The sequence below is a fragment of the Protopterus annectens genome, chromosome 1.part1, assembly GCF_019279795.1.
Source record: "Protopterus annectens isolate FY-2018-M chromosome 1.part1, PAN1.0, whole genome shotgun sequence".
Lineage (NCBI taxonomy): Eukaryota > Metazoa > Chordata > Ceratodontiformes > Protopteridae > Protopterus > Protopterus annectens.
In genome coordinates, this window is record NC_056726.1 from 657658442 (window position 1) to 657684486 (window position 26045).

Here is a 26045-nt window from a genome sequence, read left to right on the forward strand (position 1 = left end):
GTGTGTATTTTTTACTCCATCTGGAGAACTTCATCATAATTTCATAAAGTAATTAAGTAATCAAGTTTGCAGTCACCAGCATATTTGGTCATCGATATTCCAGTTCCCAAATTATATCTGAGAAAATCATTCAAAAGAAGTAACCCTTAAATAGGAAGCAGTACAGTCTCTTAATGTCATCAAGTATATCCTCCTAGCAGTTTAAAATCTCATAAAAAATATTTAGTGTTGCATTCAGCTAATATCATTGACAAAGCATGCAGTTTACAGGTCAGCACTGGTAACACAGATTTGGACAGACAGGAAACCATCTGCTCTGATTTATGTATCCTGTTGGTTAACTGGTGTTTTATGCACTGGATAAACATATGGATTTGGCATTTAATGCCTTCAGCTTTTTAGTTATTCCCTTATATGAAATATTACTGAATGACTTAGCAATGCTGAGATAAACAACCATGCACAGCAAGCCCTTCATATACAGCTGCTATCACTTCATAGGTTCATAGGTTGGTAATAGGCTATCAGCCCTAGGGCCTATACAAGCCTAGCCATAACAATTCCCTGGATATTTATTCCCACAATATTTACTTCCCTGGACCCCTGTCTAGCAGGGCGACTGATGTGATCCCTGGGGTAAATTTCCTATCTCCCATCCAATCGTCAAGGTTCCTTTTGAAGAGGGCCAAGAAGGCGCTCTGCTTGACATGTATGGGCAGTCTATTCCGGAGCATGGGGAGTCTCTGGGTCAGGAACCTATCCCTCCAGCATGTTTTATTCATTGTGGTGACAATGTTTAGATCCTTGGAGCATGTGGCTCTGAGGGATTGGGATTTCTTTAAGTGGAGCATGTCCAACAGCTCTGGGTTTGACATGGCCTTGTATGTTAAGCAGGGATCGCCTCTGCATAGATGATATGCCACAGAGTATAGCTGGAGTTTTTTTAGATGGTCAGCATAGGGCATCTGCTTTAGGCCTGTGATTCTTTTAATGAGGTATTTTTGTGGCCTTTCCAGCTGTTGCAGATGTCTTGTGAGGTACATACCAAACGGGGCATTGTACTCTATAATGGGTCTAATGAGGGATGAGTACAGTGTGACAATAACCTCCTTTTTTCTGGATGAAAAGCCCTTAGTGATGAGGTGTGCCACATAGAAGGATTTCCTGACTGTTGTGGCAATGTGGTTATCGAAGGTGAGACAACTGCCCACCTGTGTCCTTAAGTCTCTCATCACACTTTCGGTGTTTAGTGTACTGCCACCTATGTGGTAATTCATGGGTACATGTTTTTCCCAAAGGGGATAACTATACATTTCTTGGCATTAAGCTTGGGCCCATGGCTCTGGCACCAAGCATCTGTTTCTGTAAGGCCCTTTTGTAGAATATCCACATCATTTGGGGATTCAGTAATGCTCCCAGTTTGCAGTCATCTGTGAACTTTGTTAGCCAGAGTCCCTTAATGTTGGCATGTACTTCAGAGAAGTAGATGCCAAACAAGAGCGGTCCCAGGACTGAACCCTGAGGTACTCCACTTGTCACTTGTCTGGAGCTGGATTTGGAGTCGGCTACTTTTACAGTCTGGGTTCTGTCAGTAAGCCAGTTGGCAACCCATCGAGTGATGTAGGGATTTATGCCCAGCTTAGTAAGTTTATCTATGATTCCAGAGTGGGGAATGATGTTGAAGGCCTTGGCGAGATCCAGATAGGCTGTGTGGACCAACTTACCTCGTCCACAGCTCTGGAGACTGATTCCAAGAAGTCAATCAGGTTCAGGAGACAAGATTAGCCCTTCACGAACCCAAACTGGGTAGGGTCCAGTGCTTGAAGGTTGTCAATGTCCTTGTTTATAAGTTCCATGATAATGCATTCTATGCCCTTGCAGATCAGGCTCATCAGACTGATGGGACGGTAGTTCCCGGGATCCAAGGTGGATCCCCCCTTGTAGAGTGGGTTAACTGTAGCTGTGTGCCACTCAGTGGGCACGAAGCCTGAGGTGAGGCTATGATTAAACATAAAACTTAGGTGAGATGCCAGTTCATTTTGTAGTTCATGTAGTACACAGCCTGGGATGTCATCTGGTCCCATGGAAGCTGTATTCTTAGCTTTGGAGAGTGCGGTTTCTACCTGTGTGGCTATGATTATCGGAATTTGGCAATCTTTTGGTATTGAGATGGGCCCTTTAGTGGGTGAGAGTGTGCTGAAGTTGGCACTAAATCGATCTGCCAGGATATTGGCAATATCCTTGGGATCAGTATATTTAATGTCAATCTGTTGTAGCTCAGAGCATATCTGAGCATTGCCATTTAGATTCTTGACATAACTATAGAATGCCTTGTGGTTGTCTTTGGAATCTTTGGCAATTTTATTTTCGCAACTAGATTCTTACTGAGGCTGGTAAGGGAGTTTTTTGCATCCTGGGATTTTCCTCTTTTCTGCAACAGTTTTTTCTTCTGTCGTATACTTTGTTTATGGCAGGGGACCACTAGACTGGCTTTCTTTTTTGGAGGAGACCGTCTTGGTTCTATTTGGGATGGCATGATTCGTGCACGAGTGGATGTGCTCGAACAGTGCCCTTCAAAGAATGCAAGGAGAATCAGAAGGGAAGAGCTCCCATTCTGCTGTGCACTGAACAAAATTAAGTCTCTTGTGCCATTCTTTAAAAATTACATTATGACTCTCACTATGATTTAATAAACAATACTAATCAACCTGAAGGGGTTAAAACTGTTTGGGTCTAATGTGATGCCTTTTTTGTGAACTGGTATTACAACACTCTATAGCCATTGGTCAGGGACATACCCATCTACAAACACGTTATTTAACAATATTGAAAGGTGTTTAGTTATGTTTTCATTGATTCTGTATAAGAAGCCACCATATATGCAATTTGGTCCCATCAAATTTGATTTTTTTTTTTAATCATGGTAGAAGATATCATGTATGTAGTTTTATAAGGGGTATCTCCTTTTGTCTCCATATTACTTTGACATATGCATTTGATTATTATAAAGTTTGCAGAAAATTTATTTTATGGTTAAGTGATCTCTTCATTGTCAACTGATAATGTGTTATACTCACAATGTTTTTTTTTTCAGTTTTTTTATGTAGATATACAATACCTTGCTATTGTTTTCAATGTCTGAGATCATCTGATTTCCTAATTAGAAATGGGCAGTTTAATGATGTGGAATCATGCTGACATACTGAAGGTAATTACAATGAGTCCTAATATTTCAGGGAATTTCACTGAAAACTAATCATACCAATTTTTTTTAATATGCAGGAGACAAGCCTCACTGTAATTCCAACATGAGCGAACACCCCCCTCCCCAAAGCTCCTAATTTACACGTACTAATTCCATCCTCACACAACAGTGGAGAAACTGTAAGTTCGGCTTTGATGAATGAACGTTTTCTCTACAGAATCATAGGTAGTTCAGATGGTGCCTTGGGCAATCTCCATAATGCTGCCCTCTTCAATACAAAGTTGAGGACCATAAAACAAATATTCTTCTGATACTGTAGCAAACAGCTTATACTAATTTCATCTTTCAAGCCACCTTACAAATCCATATCCACCTCCCAAGTCTTACACAATACAGAAATGAAGAAATATTAATAGCCAAACTCCACCTAAACAATCAAAAATCCATAATCATTGCATCCACCTATATTACCCCCTTGATCAAACATGCCAAAACTACTGAAAACATACCTAGCTTCTTATCATCTGCTTTCAAACAAGAAGTCATCCTGCTTGGTCACCTTAACATAGATAGGTTCCTAGGTTTAGAGGAGGTTACTAGGCTAATGGCCCTAGGGCCTTTACACATCTAGTCATGTTATACCTGTGTTCCGTAACTGACCTTGGTTAGATGGTCATTATTCGCCGAGTGAATCTATGATCAGCACTGACTGCCCCTGTCCATGAGACACATAGATCCACCCCTGGGGTGAATTTATGGTCTCCTATCCAAATGTCTAGGCTGCACTTGAATAGGGTTATTGAGGAGCTCTGCTTCAAGTGAATTGGGAGTTTATTCCAGAGGAGCGGCAATCTCTGGGAGATATATCTGTCTCTCCAACATGTTTTGTTAGCGTCACAGACTAGGCTGAGATCCCTGGAGCTAGTGACTCTTGTCCTATTTGATTTTTGGATGTGCAGCATTTCCATTAGGGCAGGATCAGAGACTGTTCTGTAGACCAGGCACAGGTCAGGTTACCTGTCAGCAGCTTGTATGATACAGAGTACAGTGACAGGGCTTTCAGTCTTTCCATGTAGGTTATGTTTTGAAGTCCCTGAATTTTATTGGTGATAAACCTCTATGGTCTCTAGCTACTGCAGTTGTCTGGTGAGGTACACGTAAAAGGGGGAGTGATCTGATGAGGGTTAAGTATATAGGAATTATAACATCCTTAGTCTTGGATGTGATGCCCTTACTTATGAGATGTGCAATGTAAAAGGCTTTTTTTAACACTGTGGATACATGGTGATCGAAGTTTAGTTTGCTATCAAACTGTGTTCCCAAATCTTGCACCACTGGGTTTGAGCCTGGGGGGAGGGTGCTGTCAATATTGCAAGTTGCAGGGACTTCCTCTTCGCCAAAGGGGATAATAATGCACTTTTTTGCATTTAGTTTTAGACCATGAATTTGACACCAGTCATTTGTCTGTGTTAGCCCCTTCTGCAATATTTTAACATAATTTGAGTACTTAATGATTGCGCCCAGTTTGCAAACATCAGCAACCTTGGCAAACCACAGGTCATCTACTTTGCCTGGACTTCCAAGAAATAGATTCCAAACATTAGAGGACCCAGCAAGGATCCCTGTGATACGCCACTGGTAACTTGTCTACTGGCAGAGGTGGAATCCTCAGCTTTGACAGTATGCATTCTGTCGGTGAGCCAGTTGGCTGCCCATCTACTGATGTATAGGTCAATCTCAATTTTTTTTTTAATTTTTCCAAGTCTTTTGGGTTTCTAATACCATGACGGGAATGGACCCCATTCCAAAGTCAAAGTATTATTAAAGTTCATGAAATTAGTAGTTTCAATCTTTGATGTCAGCCAGAAGTGCTCTTCGCAGCACCCCCAATATGCCCAGTAATGACTTCTTCTGCAATTCATACAGAGTTACATGTATTGGTAATATATCTAAATATGATTGTAGATTCTTTTTTATAAGATCCGTTGTTCTATCTGGGTATCTTTCCTCCACATTGCTCTCATTTTTGCTTGCAAATCCTTATATTTTATGACTTTGTGTCTCTCTGTACGCAAGACACTGTAGTCACTGAGTGTTAAATTTTCAGTCATCAATGCTTCTTTTGCCTTCATGGACCACTATATCTGGTTTTCTAGCATCTATCTTTTGAACTGCTGCTAATGGATGATCCCATGCAATGTAGATTTCATCCTTTTCTATGAAGCTTTGTGGCTCGTTTCCAGTGTTTTTCAGCCGCTTCAGTACCATAATGTTTGCACAATCACCAGTGCAACAGTCTTGTCACATTATTATGCCTTTCAGTATATAGTCCTTCTGCCATTAGTATGTCACAACCAACAATGAGGTAAGCAACTGCTTCCAATTCTGTTTTACAAAACCTACATTTTTCTGTTTCTCCCACACATTCAATGGACTTTGTAAACCAATGTGTACGTAGCCCACTGTCTTGTGCTGCCAATATTAACCTTTCATCTCTTGGTTTGAATTTGCCTCACCTTAACCATTCCTGCATTCGTTCCTGATCAACATGAAGTTCTTCCAGAAGTTTGTTATACTTGCAACTATTTTTTATGTCTTTTCCAATTTATTGCCTTTTCATCTGGTCTTTCACCTTATATTTTTTCTTTTGTCTTTTGGCACATTCAGTTGCTGCCTGATTTTTATCTACTTGTGGCTTGATTTCCATTTCTGCTTGACGCCGATATGCTTGTGCTAGATTAAGCAGAGAAGTCATCTTAGATTTATTCTCTTCATGCTTCAAAGCTTTCACCACGTTTGGGTCTTGTAAGGTCAGCAGATATGTGTGCAGTCCCACGATTGCAGATCTATACATGTAATCAATTTCAAGGAGGCCAATCCCTCCTTCATAATGAGGACTATATAATCTTGATATGCACTGATTTTTTTAAATCATTTGGTGAGCATGAAGCATCCTTCTTTTTTTCATGTCTAATCTATCTAACATGTTTTGGGGCCAGTCAATCACTCCATAACTGTAAGTTAGGACAGGAAGAACAAATTGGTTTATAGCTTGGGTTTTGTTCCTAGAAGTCAATGCTGCTTTCAGTATTAATTTAAGTCTTCTAAAGTATTTCTTCCTAAGTATTATTCACATCTGTTCATGTTTTATTGTTGATTCTTCATCACTTCCCAAATATTTATACACTCCCTCTTACTCAAGTTCTTTTTTTATCACATTCTTGTCCTAAACTGATGTTTTCTTGGTGCTGCAGTTTTCCTGTTTTAAAGGTTGCTTTTACACATTTATCAAGGCCAAATGACATTCCTATATCGTCTGATGAAGTTTTGACAATTTGCAGTTGTGCTTTCAGTTCCTTATCTGATGAGGTATACAGTTTTAAATCATCGACAAAGAGAAGATGAGAAGTCTTTACACTTTGTTGTTTTCTAGGAACAAATTATAGCCATGTCCTAAGCTAAGTACACAGTTTAATGGGTTACGCGCAAGGTAGAATAACAGCAGTGACAGAGAGTCACCCTGGAATATCCCCTTTTGAAATTTTATCACTGTAATAATATTTTGTCCTTTACCATGGCTTAATTGCAAAGTGGTCTGCCACTGTTTCATGGTTGCTGTAATGTAGTTGATCAGCGTAGGGTATACCTTATACATTTCTGAGCACTCTTTTATTCATGAATGTGGAATACTATCAAATGCTTTTTTGTAGTCAATCCATATCATACTTAGATTCTTCCTCTTTTTACAGTTTTCTACTATGACTTTATTTAACAACAAATGATTCTTTGTTCCATATGACTTTCTTTTATTGCCCTTTTGTTCTATTGCCATACGTGAGTTTTCTTCTAAATGACTATAAACTCTGTCAGCATCAATTCCAGTGTATAGTTTCTACCTCATCAGAAGGTAAGTTTTTGGTCTATAATTTTTAGGATAGCTTGCAGGTTCACTGTTAAGTAGGAGCATTGTTTTTCCATAGCCAGGTTGGTGTCTGTTCGGGGTGTGCATATAAATAGTTCTTACTCATGGCTAAATCTTCATGCAATGATGTTAATACTTTTAACCAGAGCTTAGGTACTGCATCTGGGCCTGGGGTTTTCCAATTAGAGTCTTTTCTTAACTTTGTTTCAATCTCTCTGGATTTTACTTCATCCCACTTCATATCCTGTATATTTACACTTCTTATTCTTTCTTTTACTGCTTCTATCCATTTAGCATCTTTGTTAGGTTCCACAGGATCTTCATAAATATTCTCCAAAATGTATATATTTCTTTTTTTGGTGGTCTTTCAGTTCCTTTTACCTTGTTTCCCAGTTCTCTATAACATTTTTTTGGGTCATCAATAAATTGTTAATTTTGTACTTTTCCTTTATATTTATTTGTGTATCTTCTAGGTTTTTCCAGCTGTGCTGAGATTTTTAGTTTATTATTTGCAATTGTGCACAACAGATCCTGTTTTGTTCTAATACTGCGTATTGTTGATATCACATTATCTAAGTATTTTTGTTGATCTCTTTTCTCTTCTATACTCTGCTAATAGTGGCACTTCTTGTCTTAATGGCTTTATAGTTTGCTCTGTTCTATACTTCCATGGTGGTATTTGATTTCTCCCCTTCTTTTCCATCACTACCATGTGTTCTTGTGGTAGAACTTTATCAGTTATTAATTTACCTGCACAGTAATATATCCTGTTTACCTCTATTATATTGCATGGATCTCTATGGACAGTCCTAATTACTGTGTTCATTTGTTTTATCAGACTTCTGACTTTTTGGATTTTATTGACCTTCTGCAGTCTATTTCTTTCATTGATCTTAATATGTATATCTATCTCTATTAAATCAAGCAACTCTTCTCTTAGTGCATTTTCTTCTAAACTGAGGGCACATTTTTTGTTTTCCATTTCTTGCGGGCATTCTATAGAAAGTTCTGTAACATCTTCCTGTGACACGTTCTCTTCAATTTCATCCTGTGATATCCATTGTTCTGTCATATGGGAACTCACTGGCCTATCACTCCTCAGCATTGACTGCGTCAGAGTTTTCACAGTTTCCTGTTCCTTTCCTTGCTGCCCAGCTTCAAGTGAATGTTTATATTGGTTTCCTGTGGAAGGCTCCAAAATATCTTCATATGTTACTTGACAAGTTGCTTCCCATTCCACTGGTTTCCCCTTAATTTGGATGTCCATTGCACTATTCTGTTGTGGTGTTTTCTGTATTAGATTTTCTATACTGTATACTTCACTTTGTACGTACTCTATAACCTTAGGTTCTATTTCTTTAACTTCTCCGTTACTAAACTCCTTTTCTACTTTCCTTTTATTTTTTGTATTGTAAAGTTTCCCATGTCCGGATTCCTTTGTCTGTATTTCTCTTTGAATATCTTTGGTGCTGCTCTTTTTGTATTGATTAGTTTTGTTTTCTCCTTTGCATAGATATTATATCATATTAAATCTCTGTTTTCCCATATCCATATTTCTTCTTCAGATGTCCTCCTGATCTTCCTGTTTCTCCTTACTTTGGGGACTCTTTCCGTCATGTTGAAATGTAACCTATGTTAGACCTTCTATACCAAAACCTTCACTTCGTAGGCACTCTATAACTTCACTTTCTATCTTTTTAACTTCTACTTTATTAATCTTCTTTTCTACATTCCCTTTTTGTCATTTATTTTTTAATTATGAAATTTTCCATATCTGGATGGTTTTGCCTGCATTTCTCTTTGAATATCTTTGCAGCAGCCTTATTTATATTGATTAATTTGGCTTTCACCTTTGCATAAATATTGCACCATATCATATCTCTCTCTTTCCCATGTCCATATTTATTTTTTATACTTTTGAAAAATCTCTAGGTTTGCACTTCCTCAAATGCTTCTTTTTCCAGACAAATCAAAGTTTCTTGATCTATATACTGCTTTTCACAAATCTTTTGTATTAATGAACATAAATTTTTATTTGAAGCTTCTGACAGTTTTTCTTGTGGAAGTACTTTTCTTTTCTCTAATTTCTCTCTTAATCATTTTGCATATCTTGTGTCTGGAAATTCTGAGCTTTTTACATAATAGTAACAATACATAATTTCATTCTTATCCTCAATGGTCCACTCTTATCGTTTTTATGGCTCTTCTTTGACCTATCAGTTTTTAATGATTTTTGTGGACTGCTACTTCCTTCTACAACAGGGGGGCTCTCCCTGCGCCTGGCCTAGGCCCCTTGTAGAAATCCTTCCCTATTTTGAAGATTCTACACTGTCATTTTTTTCCACTCCTGGCATGAGTGCACCTACCAGGATTGGACACTTTTTATCCTGAGTCTTGTGCACTCAACTATCTTTTTTAGTTTTTGACCTACTTCTGTCCATGATATATGCTACATAAATACAGTCTTATATATCAGTGTCATCTTGGTGAGATTTTGTGAAAAAAAAAAAAAAAAAAAAAAAAACAGGGTCCACCTCATAAAGTACTCACCAAGACTTGGGGATGAATTCAGTGTCAGCAATTCCACTCTCATTTGTTTGCTGACTTATCATCTCTCCATTCGGACCCCCAGCTGCGAGAGTTTCTCTATGATACCTAATTAGAAGATTATGTCAAAAACATTGGCCAAGTCAAGATAGGCAGTATGTACTGTTTTGCCTTCAGCCAGGGCTTTGGTGATATTCTTGAAGAAGTCCACCAGCTTCAGTAAGCATGATCTACCTTTACAGAAGCCAAACTAGGTTGGGTCAAGAGTTTGAAGGTCACCTACATCCTTGTTGATAAGGTCCATGATGATTCTTTCCATGACCTTGCAGATAAGGTTGGTTAGCTTTATGGGCCTATAGTTCCCAGGGTAGGTTGAGTAACTCCTTTTGTGCAAGGGGGTTACCATTGCTGTTCTCCACTCTGCTGGAACAGAGCCAGTGCTCAGGCTGAGGTTAAAAAAAGTGTCAAGTGGTTCTGCTAGGTCTTGTTTTAGATTGTTTTTGTAAGCAGCCTGGGATGATATCTGGTCCCATATAGGCCATGTTCTTGGCCTTGGAGAGCACAGATATGATCTGTTCTTTGGAGATACTAGGTAGAGGACTGGTTTCAGGTATGCTTTGGGGTATGGCTGGTGGGGACAGGGGGGTGATGTTTGTGCTAAATCTACCAGCTAGTAGGTTGGCAATTTCCACAGGTTCAGTATGAGAGGTACCATACACTATACATTTGGCACATAGTTGAGTGTTCTCTTTTAGATTTTGGCTGTAGCTAAAGAATGCCTTATGATTATCCTTAGCTAAGGATGCTAATTTATCTTCATAACTTGCTTTAGATGACTTTAAAAAGATAGCTGATTTACTTATTCAAGCTGTAGAGGGTGTACTTCTGCTGAGTAACTTCCCTTTTGTTCTTATACGTCAATTTCTTCCTTTTGTTATATAACCTATTTATACTTGAGGTCCACCAGGGTGGCTTGTTTTTTCAGGAGGACCTGGTTTTGATCCAGTTAGGTGCAGCCAAGTCTATGCAGTTTTTTAGGTGGTTATACAGGGCAGTTATGTACTGCTCTGCATAGGAGTCATTGTTGGCTGTTCCTGACTGGATCACTCGAAGGAAGGATAGTTGAAATCTCCCAAAGTGTTTGGATGTATAGTGAGTGACTCTAGTAAGTCTAGCTAGGCAGTGTGCTTCTCCTGGTTCATGGTAGGGGACCTATAGCTAACAATGATGTGGTAGGGTGCTTTACCTATACTTGGTTGGACCTGTGGTAGCTCAAGAGAGTCATACTGTTTAACCAGTCTTTAGGTGTATTTGGCTTTAATAAAGATAGATGCGCCTCCATGTTTGGTTCTTTCACATGCGTTTAGGGGTCTGAACGTGTGGAAGGCATTGTAGTCTTGCACATCCAGGGTGCTCCTTGTGGCCTTGAACCAAGTCTCAGTGACTGCACAGACATCAGCATCTTCCAAGGTGAGGAGTACTAACAGGGAGTGCAGTTTCCTGTTAAGGCTCTCAGCACTAAGCAGCATGACCTTGAGTTTGTCTCAACTGGAATTTTTAATTTGGAAATTTTGTTGTTTTGACATTGCCTAAAATAGGCACTATGGGGGAAGCAAGTGCCTTTGCCAGTGTCTGAAAGCCTAAATAAGACAGGTGAAGACCATTCCTGGCAAAGCAGAATGGTTTGTCAACCATGTCTTCCCAGGTTGAGAGATACTGGATCCTCCAGCATTAACACCAGAAGCTAAGCCAGTTGTTGAAACCTAACCGAAGTCTACTCCCATAATATTAACCTCCATCATTTTACTTGCCTGATCCAACAGCCAACTTCATTTGATAAAGTATCCAAAAATCGAGTCCCTATTAATTATTCAAACTTTTCAAAGTTCGAATGCCATATGGTTGACAATATATGATCGAACTTTGAAAAGTTTGAAGGTTAAAAGCAATGGCTCAATATGGCACAGAATGGGAAACTTTCTCTTTTCTGCACTGAAGTGCGATCTCGTAGTTGGTATATTTAAGTAGGGGTGGCGTGGGGGGTGCAGAGGGGCTTGCCCACCTGCTCAGAGCATTCAGGTAAGTTTTTTTTAAATTTTTTATTATATTTTTGAACTTTCAAACTTCGCTCATATGTTATCAAACATATGAGGTTCGAAGTTTTGAAACTTTGAATATATAATATAGACCCCAAAAATCCATACTAGACTGTATACACTCAACCAACCCTGAAAAAATAAGCTAGCCAGTGACCTTCTAGACTCTCTCAGTGATCACAACTTTATCTACATCAGCAGAGAATACAAGTCCCCAAATCCCTGTACTTCAACTCTGTGAGAAACATACCCAGTTTTGATGCACCCATATTTTATGACACACTTAAACAATGTGTTTGGGAAACCCTCAGATATCTGCCTCTAGATGAAGCTGTCTGTCATTTCAATAACTCCTTCCTAACAATACTGAACCAACAAGCCCCACTGAGACATAAAAGAATGAAAATAAATTATGCCCCATGGCTAAGCTGTCAAACTAAACAACTCATGAGAGACAGAGACAAAGCCTAGAAATAATGACAGAAAACTGAACACAGTCTTACCTACACAGATATTAATACCTGAGAAACTACACGAAGGCACAAGTTTGTTATGATAAAAATAACTCCTTTTCTGCAAACCAGACCACACTTCCAAAAAAGAAACTCAAAGTATTTTTGCAAAATATAAACACCCTCCTAAATTTGGGCAGAAAACTGACTTTAAATAATTTCCCATCTGAAACCAGTAGGATATTGCAGACAAATTCAACAAACACTTCATATCCAGTCTTCTGCTTAACTCAAAGAATAACAACATATATCCACCCCACCTAAACCCCTCTGACTATACCTCCACACTCCATGACAGTCTAACAACCATCCAGACAAATGCCTTTAAAAATACATTAAAAAACTGAAACCCACAACCCTAGCTTCTGATAACCTGGCATCTGAATACTTCAGTATACCCACTGACACCATTTGCAACCCTGTATCTATCCTAATTAATATATCCAGTATAAAAATTACATCCCAGCCCTATAGCCCTACAGAAAGCTTCCTTCATAATCCCATTATGCAAAGGTGACACATCCATTGAACTATCAAACTATCATCCTATAGCAATCTTTCACTCCCTCCCTGTCTCACCAAAGTACTTGAAAAATGCATACATCTACAACTCCTAGCCTTTCTACTTGATAACCAGTTAATTTCTCCTATCCAACATGGGTTTCAAGCCCACACCAGCACCAAAACTGCCCTGCTACATTTCCTAGATACCATTAATCAAAGTAAGAAATTCAGTAATTTTGTTTCCAACCTTTTCCTGTACTTGTCAAAAGCCTTCCACATGGTCCCATATCAACTTCTCTTACAGGGACTAAACCTTATAGGCCTTGCAACTCCTTCAACCAGCCGGTTCACTAGATACAAAAACAATCGCACACAGTCTGCAAAATGGAATGACTTTGACACCACATTCCAGCCAATCACTACAGCAGTCTCCCAAGGCTCCATACTTGGGCCAATACTCATCAGAATCTTCATTACTGACATGCACAAGGCATCAAAACTCACCAACATAATACAATATGCTGATGACTCAGCTTTAGTTTGCTCAGCCCTGAATCTTCCCATCTTGGAAACCATCACACAGGAATCTTTTACCTCTATAGAAAACTGGTCCAACAAAAGTAAACTAATCCTATCCCTTTTTAAAACATAAATAAAAACAACACTGACAAACAACACAAAAAGTCCTCAAACAACACAAAAAATGAAAATGCCCCCAACACAAAATTACTAGGAGTTATCACTAATAATAGGTTAAAAATTGGATTTGTGTATTGACACTGCTGTTAAAATGATACACTGCAAACTAGGCTCTCTTTACAAAGCAAAGCACCTTCTAAGTGATTATAGTAAAAAATACCTGCCACCTCCTTTCTTCTTTCTGCCCTTCTATATGCCTCAACAATATTAACAAATCTCAACTCTTCCACCAAACACAAACTAGAAAGCACATGCAACAAAGTTAGAAAATTCGCTTGCAGCCTCCCAAACTGTTCTTGTCTCTCAGTAAATACTCACAACACACAAAATACTTCACCATCCACTTAAAATACCCCCATTGTCAAATCTCATCCTGGCATGTATCAAATAGAACCCTTCGATTCTCAGTACTTTAAATTTTGCTAATACATCTAATAATTGTTACAGTCACTTGCAATTCTCTGTTGCTATCTCCAAGGCATGGAATAAACTTCCAAACCAAATCAGGTTTTTAAATAACCTGCAACAATTCAAATCCATCCTAAAATATCACCTGGCAACTAATACACTATATACTGTAAGGGTACCACACCTACAGTTTGAAGTATGCAATCCCAGTTCTGTCCACTATGGATACTATATAGTTGTATTAATGCAGTATTTTCATTCTACTCACAGTATATTGAAAACATGTATTTCCTTAACCTGATATGCCTTGTAAATAATGTTTGTTGACTGTTTGCTTTGAAATACTTTGTGAATAATGTTTGTTGACTGTTTTTGTTTTAAATTGTCAAAAATGCATTTCTGTCCTTCTTTTGAAGTTTTTCCTCTGTGGGCATTTCAGTTCCCAGATGGGCTTTTCCAGTAAGCAAAATCAAATAAATAAATAAATAAATGATAGCTACATTTACTCACACATACTCATACATATTCACACTACAAGCAGATAAATACATTCATTTTAAGCACCCAAGGTGACTGCTTTTCCTGCAAGTATTCTGTGGTGCTAGCCATACCTCTGAATGTGTGATCCAACCTCCCCAAGAAAAAAAAACTGTCCCTTTTGTCCCATCCTAGCTATGTTTCTGTTTCAGCAAACCTTTTTAGAGCATTTGGAATCACTGAAACTATTTATTTTACAGTTCATATTTAATCTACATTTGTTTATATGGCTAGAGTAATTGTTGAAAGCATGGTAGTATCTATTCTGCAGCATATTTTATTAATTTTGTGATTCTGCTAACAACTTTGTAATTTACTGATGTTTTTGTGTCTTATCAACATGTGATCATGAAAACAAAAGTTAATAATCTCATGTAAGTCACTGACAGTATGCTGAGTACACTTAAGAAAGAGAATTACAAACGTATTATCTTCAAAACCTTTAAACAGAAAGTAGTTAATAATGAAAAGAGGACATTTTACCTGTTCAGTTTAAATGTGCTTCACCATTATCAGTGAATAATGTATCAAAATAAAACTATGCAGTTTTTTTAAACTTCAGCTTCATTAAGCTATTAACATTTATAGGTTTTCTATAGACATTATTATACCATATCATACCATAGCCATCTTGACATTGTTACCCAAATCTATATATATATATATATATATATATATATATATATATATATATATATATATATATATTTATATACTCTCTCTCTTTCTTTCTCTCTATAAAAAAAAAAAATATATATATATATATATATATATATATACACACACACACACACACACACACACACACACACACACACACACACACACACAAGCATTGACAAAAATGCATCGACCATTCATTATGTTACCAACACAGAACAGAGACACATATTATATATATTATTTAAAAAAAAGAAACAAATTGCTTTTCCAGTGCATTAGCCATAACCGTGCCTCATATTCAGCTCAAATTAATCTGAATAGTGATAGTGTTATAGAGAGAGCCTTTGTAAGGTAAGTTGCATGTTATAGTTAGGGTTAGCATGCATTTCCTAAGTTGGAGCAATGGGGCTCCACACACAAACGAGTGTTAACTAAGTGAACTGTAAGCACGTATATAGTAGATAAAACGTATCAAAGACTTAATGGTCCATGATGGCATAAATATAACACACAATCTGAGAATTTTCGGATATTTATTTCAAGTATGTCACAGGATAGTAGTTCAATATTTAAACATTAGGTGTTTGTTGAAGACTTGGATCTTTGCTCACCATGTTGTAAATGGCATATTCAAATGTTCTAACAAAACCCTCATTTTTTATTTTATCTGAATTTATTAACTACTTCAAATGAATCTTTATTAGACTCAGTCAGGAAGTTTTAAAAGGGATGAAAACAATGAATGAGAAAAAAAATGATCAGTGTAAAATGTTAAAGCACATTCTAATACGACAAAGTAATTAAGCGGTTCACCAAGTATTAATACTTTTATAAACAAATATATGGTAGGGCTGCCATCCTAAGGTAAAAGTCTTGGCTGCAGAAATGGACTATATTTAAACAGTTTACTTGTTCATTTTACTCACAATTTTAAGATTTCGTTTCATCTGTTTGGTTTCAGAGCTTCCCAGTAGGATTATCTGAGTAAGGGGGTGGGTGTCTATAGACTCATAGGTTCATCGATTCATAGGTTCATAGGTATATACTAGGCTAATGATCATCAGTATCTTTGTAAGCCTAGCCATTTAACTCAACCCAACCCAACCCAATTGTGTCCCCTTGTAACGTGTCTTAATTGGGGAGGTTTTCTTAAGAGGGGTATGTTTATTAGGAGGAGCATGTTTGCTAGGAGGGGTATATTAGTTAGGAGGTTGTCAAAATGTTTTGGGGGGAATATGTTAGTTAGGGAATGTTTACTGATGGACTCTATAAAAGATATGGGAGCCAATCTAAGGGATGAATTTTTGATTACCTATCCAGTATTAGTTATTAAATGTTTACTGCTGGCCTCTGTCTATACGGAGACATATGGGCCAGCCCAGGCTTACATTTATGATTACCCATCCAATGTTTGCCAGGGAGTGTTTACTGCCAGCCTCTGTCTATAAAATACATGGCAGCCAGCCAGGGGGAAGAATTTATGATTTCCCATCCCATGGTTAAGGTCACATATGAATAGGGCTGGGTTAGGGGTGGACTTTCCTTCACATGGATGGGGGAGCCTATTCCATACCATTTATCTAGGTTTCACCCTATTTAAACTTTCAATTGAGAGTCATACCTTCTCTTTCTGTTGCTTGGTAGTAGGCTGTATGCCCAAGGCAAAAGTCTTGGCTGCAGAAAGATACTGTGTTTTCTAAAAGTTTGTAGAGCAGTTTGTTGCTTTACTTTATACACAGCTGCAAAATGTCACCTCTCCTGTTTCTTCAGTTTTAAATGGGGAACTACAATTAATACCTTTTTTTCTGCTGCTTGACAGTAGGCCTGCCAGCCTGAGGTAAAAGTCATGGCTGTAGAGGGATGGCATTTTAATAGCAGTTTACTGCTTTAATTTAAACACTATTGCAAGGTTTCACTTTTCTTGTTTGGTTTTATTGCTTGCCAGTAGGAAAAAAAGATAGATGAGTGAAGGGGGAGGCTTAAGGGTTTCTCCCTATTTAAGTTTGTAACTGCAAGAAATACCTTTTCTTTCTGCTTCTTGGTAATAAGGCTGCCAGCCTGAGATAAAATTTTTGGCTGCAGAGACAGATTTTGTTTGTTTTTAAAGTGGTTTACTGCTTTATTGTAATTACAGTTGCAAGATTTCACCTGAGTTTTTTGGTTTCAGGGCTCCCCTGTAAGAAACAAATTAACTTAGTGATGGGGTGCGTGTCTGTAAGCATTTTTCCATAATTAAAATTGCATTTGTGATTAATACCTTTTCTTTCTCCTGCTTGGTAGTAGGGCTGACAGTCCTAGGTAAAAGTTTTAGCTGTATACAGCTTTTTTTTAAAGATATATACCAGGAAATAAAATTGTTAGTTTTTGTACTTTTGAAATAATGGATTTTTTTGACCATATGCAAGTCAAGTAAGAACTATTTTAAGGATGGAATAAATACATTAGAGGGAGATTGTGATTTTTGTATTACATTATATTCACTTTGGGGATGGCTGCGGTGGTGCAGTGGTTAATGTTGCCACCTCACAGCAAGAGGTTTTCCGGTTTGATCCTTGGCTGGGGTGCCTTCTGTGCGAAGTCTGCATGTCCTCCTTGTAGTGATGTGGGTTTCTTCTGGGTGCTCCGGTTTTCTCCCACATCCCAAAGACATACTGTAGGTGGACTGGACACTCTAAATTGGCCCTAGGCATGAGTGTGTGTGTGTGTGTGTGTGTGTGTGTGTGTGTGTGTGTGTGTGTGTGTGTGTGTGTGTGTGTGTGTGTGTGTGTGTGTGTGTGCCTTCTGTAGAAGGTTGGGCACTGGGCTGGCAACTCGACACTGTAAAAAAACTCCACTGCCAATCATGAGCGGACAGGTGATCCGCTGTGCCGACCCCTAACTGAGAAAAGCCGAAAGAAGAAGAAGAAGATTATACTCACTTTGGGATATACTGAACATTAAGCTGAATAACACAAATTATTTGTGTTCATGAGAATGTAAAAACCTTAAACATCATTACAGAGTATGTAAGAGACTGGATGGAAGGTATGCGGGTTGTAAAGAAAGTGCAGGAAAATACTAGCAGTTACGATACTGAAAGGTGGGATAATTCAGGGCATTGACATTAAAACAATATATCAACTAAGGAATAGAAAGGAAATGAAGCGGCATCATCACACTTCTGAAAGGTACTTTTTTGCATGAATTGAATTTGTTCACTAGCATAAACAGGAAATGAAAGATAGCAGTAACACGCAGTAAATGAAAGGGAACTTAAGAATGGTAAAAGCAGGCAATATCTAAGGTGAGGACACTTTATTATCAACTTTAGATCTCGGTTTCACAAAGGAAAAAAGTAGTTGTGTAATACACAGTGATAATACTGATAATGCTATAATACCAAGCATGAACTAAGGTATATTGAACTCAAGAAATTCAAGTGTAAGCGAAGTAAACAATAGTATGCTTCGAACAGAGGATGGAGACATTATATCTACATTGCTGCATAAACTTGTAGCAAGAGGTGAAATCTTAGAACTTAGGGAGAATGATAAAATCATTTCACAGGAGATGTCAAAATTCAGGCACATTTTTTTTCTGAAATCGTAATTTTGAATGAGATAAAAAGTATTCAAGTAACAGAGATATATCATATTACTTTAGACCCCTTAGGGACTGTTAAATCCATGTCAGATATTCTACAATTAGATGGGGATTCATCCTCATCAGCACAAAGGAAAAGTAAAGTGAAAAAGAGGGGAGAAATGAAACTTCTCATACATCCTACTGATAATGGCATAAAATAAAAGAAATATAATAGGAATAATGAGAAAAAAATGACCTAACTGAATGTGGAAATTCTGAGAAAGCAGGATCTGATGATATTATATTTCAAGGTCCTACACAAAAGAATATACTAATTATACATGGTTCTCACTTAAGACATTAGGTGAAGCCAATAATATCATTAAATAAGGAGAAAATCACAGTGAGTACATTAAATGGTGTTAAATTACACAAATTAGTTATAATGTGTGAGCAGCTTATATCGAGTATGAAGGTGTATAATGAATGTGCAGTGATGGCTGGATCAAATTATTTATTTAGAGTCCCTTTACAACATACGAAGAGCAATATTGGTACATTTCATATCACATGTCTTGAAAATAATGTAAAGTTAAATGTTAGTGAAATTCTGCCATGTCCTGCATTTTCCTGACTATGAGCATTCAAAAGCTATTTACTTGGCTAAAGAGACATGTCTATTTAATATGTTTTACTGTGCTAACATTGTGGGAAGAAGCAACCTAGCATATGAATATATTTGGATCTTGACATGTTACGTTTCATTAATAAACAGGATAATCTACTGACTCAACTATTAAACAGGAATATAAAGAATGTTTTGTAGCATACAATATTTGGAAAGATAGACTAAGAATTATTAAAGAAAGAGATCATCAATTATTATTATACAAATGCACATAGTGTGAGAAGGAGAAAGGAAGAGCTTGATTTAACTAAAAAACAACAATAGACAAAAAAACCCTCTCCTTTACTATAACATATAAGGATGGCACCACCATCTCCCCTTCTAACCACACCAAACTTCTGAGCATCGAAATAGACAATAATCTCCACTTTGATGTTCACATCTCACATACCATAAATCTAGTACACAAAAAAACTAGGCTCCCTATACAGGCATAAGTCCTTTCTCTCACAAAAAGCAAGAGTCACTCTTGCACAAAGCCACATCCTCTCAATTCTATTATATGCAGCACCAATCTTTACCCAAATCAGACAATGTGTCCTAGACAAACTAGAATCATGCTACAATAAAATAGCCAAGTTTGCTACTGACTCAGCCTATAGAACCCATTACTGTGCTGCACTAAAAGAACTAAAATGGCTTGAGCTACCACATCTACTTATCACCAGCTGGGCACAGCCTACAATATTCTCAAATATCCTGAAAAAAAACCCTCATTATCCAACCTATTTACTGTCTATGCTGCAAACCATTACTTAAGATCCAGTGAAAAATCTCTCCTCTCCATCACCAAGGCTAACAATAATGCAGGGAAAACGCTCTACTCCCACACCGTTGCCAGAAATTGGAACTCTCTACCCCTATCCATGTCCACTGCCCCCTCCACATCCATATTCAAAAACTTCCTCAAATCGCACCTTCTAAGTACCTGGTTATGCCCTTGTATCACATAACCTTACCTATACTATTGTTAACTCCCCAAACAAACTTTGTAAGGAAAGATCACAAGGGACTGGAATAATGTTACTGAAACATCTGCAAATACTTTTGTGGACAACAAAAATGAAGAAGATGAAATCTTGTGTATTGTATTAAAGATTGTTACCAAATGAGGAGAAATTACAATTGTGTTAGCATATAGAAAACCAAATACTAGTTTAATGGCAGTGATTACTTTTAAGCAGGCCTTAAATATATTCTTAAGTGAGAACCCAACTTTAATCTTGGGTGACTTCAATCATACAGTTATTAATTGGAAAACTGGATCATACGAGGCACAAATTCAATATTCTTTTATAGATATGATGTATGAACAAAACGTTTCTCAACTGGCCACTAGGAGGCACAATATTGTGGATGTGAAATTGGTTAATAACTAGGAGATAATCTTAGAAGTTGCTGTGGAAATTTAGACCCCAGTTCAATCTATTTTAACATGACAAGTATGTATTCTGTACCTGTTAAGAAATAGATTTTTTTATGATATGGAGATGTTAAACAAAAGTGAAATTTGGCATGAATTGATGAGTGTGAACTGGAATATGAAAAGTCAAAACCAAGGGGGTGAAGTATTGATGGCTGGCACAAATATTTATGTGATATCTTGACAGTAATTTAGCAAGGGCAGGGCGAAGGCAAAAGGTGCAAGTGCCCCAGGTGCAAACTGTTTGGAGGGAATGATTAGCCAATCCCAATTGCTTTTTAATGCAAACTGGCATTTGGCATTTAAAAGTCAGTATGGCATTTGTGGCAAAACCTTAGCACTGTAGCTCTCTGTGGTCTAAATTGAAGCAATTGCCAAAAAAATAAGGCCACTTCAGACCAATATTGCCTGTTTCTTGCCTTTTTGTATTACAACAACAATTACTGTAGCTGCAGTCAGCCTGAAAGGAAATGTTTATTGAAGAACAGAGAAAAACGAAATTTTGCACATCTAACAGTCAATATTTGGTATAATTTCCCTTATTCTTCAACACAGCTTTGATGTGAGATGGTATGCTATGAATCAATTGTTTGCAGTATTCCAACGTGATCTGAGTCACCCAAACATGTTTAATGACATCTTTTCGATCATTTTCTGCGGTTGGCCGATGTGCTGCCACTAGCTTCTTCATGATATTCCAGCAATATTCTATGACATTAAGATCTGGTGAATTTGATGGCCAGTTTTGAAGGAGATGGATATGGTTGTCAGCAAACCATTTCTTGACTGTCTTGCAGTATGCCATGAAGCCAAATCCTGCTGAAATATTGTTGTTCCAGAAGTGTTCATATGGGGTTTTACATTTGAGTTCAGCACAGAAATATACTTTGTAGCATTCACTTTTTCACCTTTGTTGAATATGTGAATTGCACAATCCCTTTTCACGGAGATGGCTCCCCATACCATAATGGATGGAGGATGTCTGACTGTCTTAATCGTATACCTTGGATTCAGGTGTTCACCAAAAGCACATCTCAAGTAATTGTAGCCTGACCCTCACACTTGCTGAAACGTACTTTCATCAGTAAACAGCATTTGTCCCCACCACTCTGCAGACTTAACTTTGCATCACAAAACTTTATCCAATCTCGAAGCTGCTTCTTTGTTATCAGTGATTTCTTAGCCAATCTTCTTGCCACAAGATTAAAACCCTCTGCTAGATATTGTCTAACTGTTCTGGAGCTGATATTAATTCCCTGTTCTTTAGCCAGGTGAGATATTTGAACAAACAAAGTGTGAGGACTTGATGTAAGAATGCTCTTCAGACATCTGACATCTCTGAGTGATGTTTTGCGATCACAGCCACAGTTAGCACCACGTTTCACCACCTAAATGAATGGTATTTTGTAGTCCACATCACAAAACAGCCAAACATTTAGTAATATCCCTACCACCAGCCCAACAGCCTGAAGCACATCAGCAGCATTGTCAACAACAGAGGGAGGAAGACAGAAATTATAACCGAAAAAGAGGGACTACAACTTTTACATCAGCAGGTTTAGGACATTTTAAACTTTAAATGCAGTAGGTGGCAATAATTTTATTGCCACTAATGAAGTATCGTTGGTTGTTAATTTGTCTGGATGTTATTTAACTAATGAATAACTGGGGGTATTGAATTTTGGGTGAAAATTTGTTCCTATTGTGTTGCCTTCTTGGCATATTATTGAACAGGAACTATTTAAACTGTCACGCAAGTTGCAATTGAAATGTTGTTTTGATGTGAGTAACTATGAAGCTGATATTGATGTTTCTAAAAATGATTCATCCTACTCCTCTGATTCTGAAAATGTTTGGGATAATGAATTGGACATTAACACCAACCATAATGCATATTGTTTGCTTAATACATCTAGTATTAAATATAAAAGTAATTTTATACATTTTTTAGTAATGATAATGTAAGAAATTTTATGGATATGCTGTGCTTCTCTGTGGAACAGATTTATAATGAATTTAGATATAACAAGTCATCTGTTTGTTATAATTTAACTAAATCTGAATGGACAGCATTAAATGAATTGGTAGATAGTAAGCATTTAATTATAAAACCAGCAGACAAGGGAAATAATATTTTGATTTTACACTATTAATAATATCAAAATGTGTAATTCACACTTACATGATACTAATGTGTATAAGGTTGTTAATATTGCAAATTATCATGAGGCATTAAAACAATATGAGGCTTTGCTAATGAAAGGACAATGGTTAGGCTATCTAACTAAGGAGGATGTTAACAAAAGGCTGAACATAGACAAATGCACTATGGCTACTTTTTATTACCTACTGAAGTTATATAAGAACGAGGTAGATCCCCCAGGTAGGCCTATAGTGGCGGCAATTAATTACTTCCTACATAACACTGGCATTGTTATACATGAATATCTACTACCTTATGTATGGCGACTGGACTCTTATATTAAAGACACCTTTGATTTTCTCAATAAAATTATGGAAATCAATTGTAATTCTAAATTTTATTGGATGACTTTAGATGTCACTAGTTTGAACACTAATATTAAGCACATGGATGGTATTACAGCTCTGCAGTCTATTTTGGAGGACTGCCCCTTGTCAAGTTATATTATTGAATGGGTAGAATTTAGTTTAAAAAAATAACTATTTTTCTTTCAATGAACATGTATTTCATCAGCTACAAGGCACAGCTATGGGGGCACCTTTTGCCCCCACTTATGCCAATCTGTTTATGGCTTTGTTTGAAAGAAAATATATTTATCAGCATGAATTATTTGAGAAACATATATTAAAATACTATAGATACATTGATTATCTCATCTTTGTATGTCAGGATGGCATGGAGAAAGTCCAGGATTTTGTGGCAGATTTACAACATAATGAATACAATTTATATTTCGATGGCTTACAAGTTGGTAAAGAGGTAATTTTTTTGGATGTACACTTGGTAGGTACAGAAACAAATGACATTTTTTCCTCTATATTTAGAAAGTTTCAGGATGGGGGACAATTTCTACATGGCTCTAGTTTTCACCCTATGCATATAATTAATTCTTTATCATTTGGGGAACTGTTACGAAAGCATAGAATTTGTAATAACAAAGATTTGTCTAAGGCAGTTCTATCTACCTCTAAAATGTTCTTGAGGAGAGGTTATTCATTGCTTAATATTTTTGATGCTTTGGATAAAATTTATGATTATTATAGTTCTAGTAACAACAAACATAATTATGTGAGAAATATATATGAGTAGAAATATACAATTACAAAATAATGTATATGTGGTGATGATGTATAATATTCTTAGTGAACAGATACAGCAACAGGTTAAATATTATTGGAAATATTTGACAAGGGAAGAAAAATTAAGAAAGTTATTTAACCATCATCCTATTTTTTAATTCAAAAAGGGAAACAGTTTGGCGGATGAACTGGTAAAATCTTACTTTACTGCCCCTGTAGAAGGTGTCATAATAAATCCATCACTGAGGGGAATTTTACCTTGTGGCAAATGCAATGTTTGTGAGCTGATTGTTCAAACTTTTGACAAAATTGGAAATAATAATTTTTATGTATCAGGGAATTTTTCATGTGTTACTGAAGGAATTGTATATGTTTTATGCTGTCCATGTAGGCTGGTTTTTATAGGTGAGACTAAAAGAATGTTTAAGTGTTGTCTGCAGGAACATGTCAGAGACATTAAAAAATATAAAACAGAAAATTCTATTGCTGTCCATTTTAAAGAATGTCACAATAGTGACTATAAACTACTACAGGCAACTGTTTTAGAAAAAATGTTTGTAAAATTAGGAGATGAAGAAATGTTAAAAGCTCAATTGTTATTTAAAGAATCTTTACCTATACTAAAATACAATACTATGGTTCCACAGGGTCTTAATTGTGAGCTTAACTGGAAGTATTTTATCTAATTATATAATTGTATTTAATTGATTTTTTAATTGATTCATTAATTGTCTTTGGTGGGTATTTAAGGGGAATGCTTGGGTAATGTTTTGTATACTTCTTGAATACTGTTTAAGTCAAGCCGCTAAAGTCAGAAAATAAATTGGATTCTGTTTCCAGTTAGTGTGTCAATTTAGTAATATCATGTTGGGAGTTGCCTTTGGAGTGCAGTGCTATAACTTGTCCCTTTATAAAGTCGCTTTAATCACCCTTTCTACTCGTTCTAACCAATACAGATCATATACATAAATTTATCAATTCTCATACAATTTTCAGTAAAATTCACCGCAGACCAGCAAAACAAGAAACAAAGATAGTCTAAACAATTAAAAAAGTGAAAAATATGTATATATCTATATATATATATATATATATATATATATATATATATATATATATATGTATATATATATATATTCATACACACACATAAAATTAACATTTTGCGAACATTACAGCCCATTTTGGTGAAAAACAATTGATGGTGTTATTTTTGACCACTACACTCTATATATATATATATATATATATATATATATATATATATATATATATATATATATGTATAGAGAGAGAGAGAGAGAGAGAGAGATTTTTTTTAAACCGGAACATTAATGCTACCTTTGTACCAAACAGTTTCATACAGTTTAAAACAAATAAAGATTGTTTTCTTTTTTACTAAAAGGAGAGGAAGTAGGGTCAGGGGTAGGGCACAGAAATGGGCCTTGATTGGCTGGGCAGGAGGGAGGGGAGACTTGTCACACATTGGGCCACCTGGTTGTTGTGCCAGGAGAAGGGGAAGATACTGTTTTTTTGAGGTGAGGAGGTGGAGATTGTGTACTGTCTGCAGAAAGCCAGCCCAGCAGCAGCCTGCACTTTTGCAGAAGTCTTTTTTTTTCTGCCCTTCACTTGATGTTCATAGCACCGGCACAGGGTGCTTGTTAAGCCAGCTACCCTTCTGCATCTTCAGATAAAACAAGTAAGGTGATGGTCTAATAAACCTTAATGAAACAGACATCGATTAGTGTTACTTAAGAAAAAAGGTACTGCTATAAAAATGATATAATACATACTACAACACATAATACAATGTATAAATCGAATAGCCCAATGGTTGAAAAGGGAATTGAGCATTACAATGCAAGTATATGAGGAATCTTTAATTAAAGCCATTGATAATAATAAAAAATCTTTAAGTAAGAAAATGCCAAGAAATTAGATCATGGTGAGGAAGTTACCACACATACGGTTGCAGTAGTAACTAATAAGCAAGCT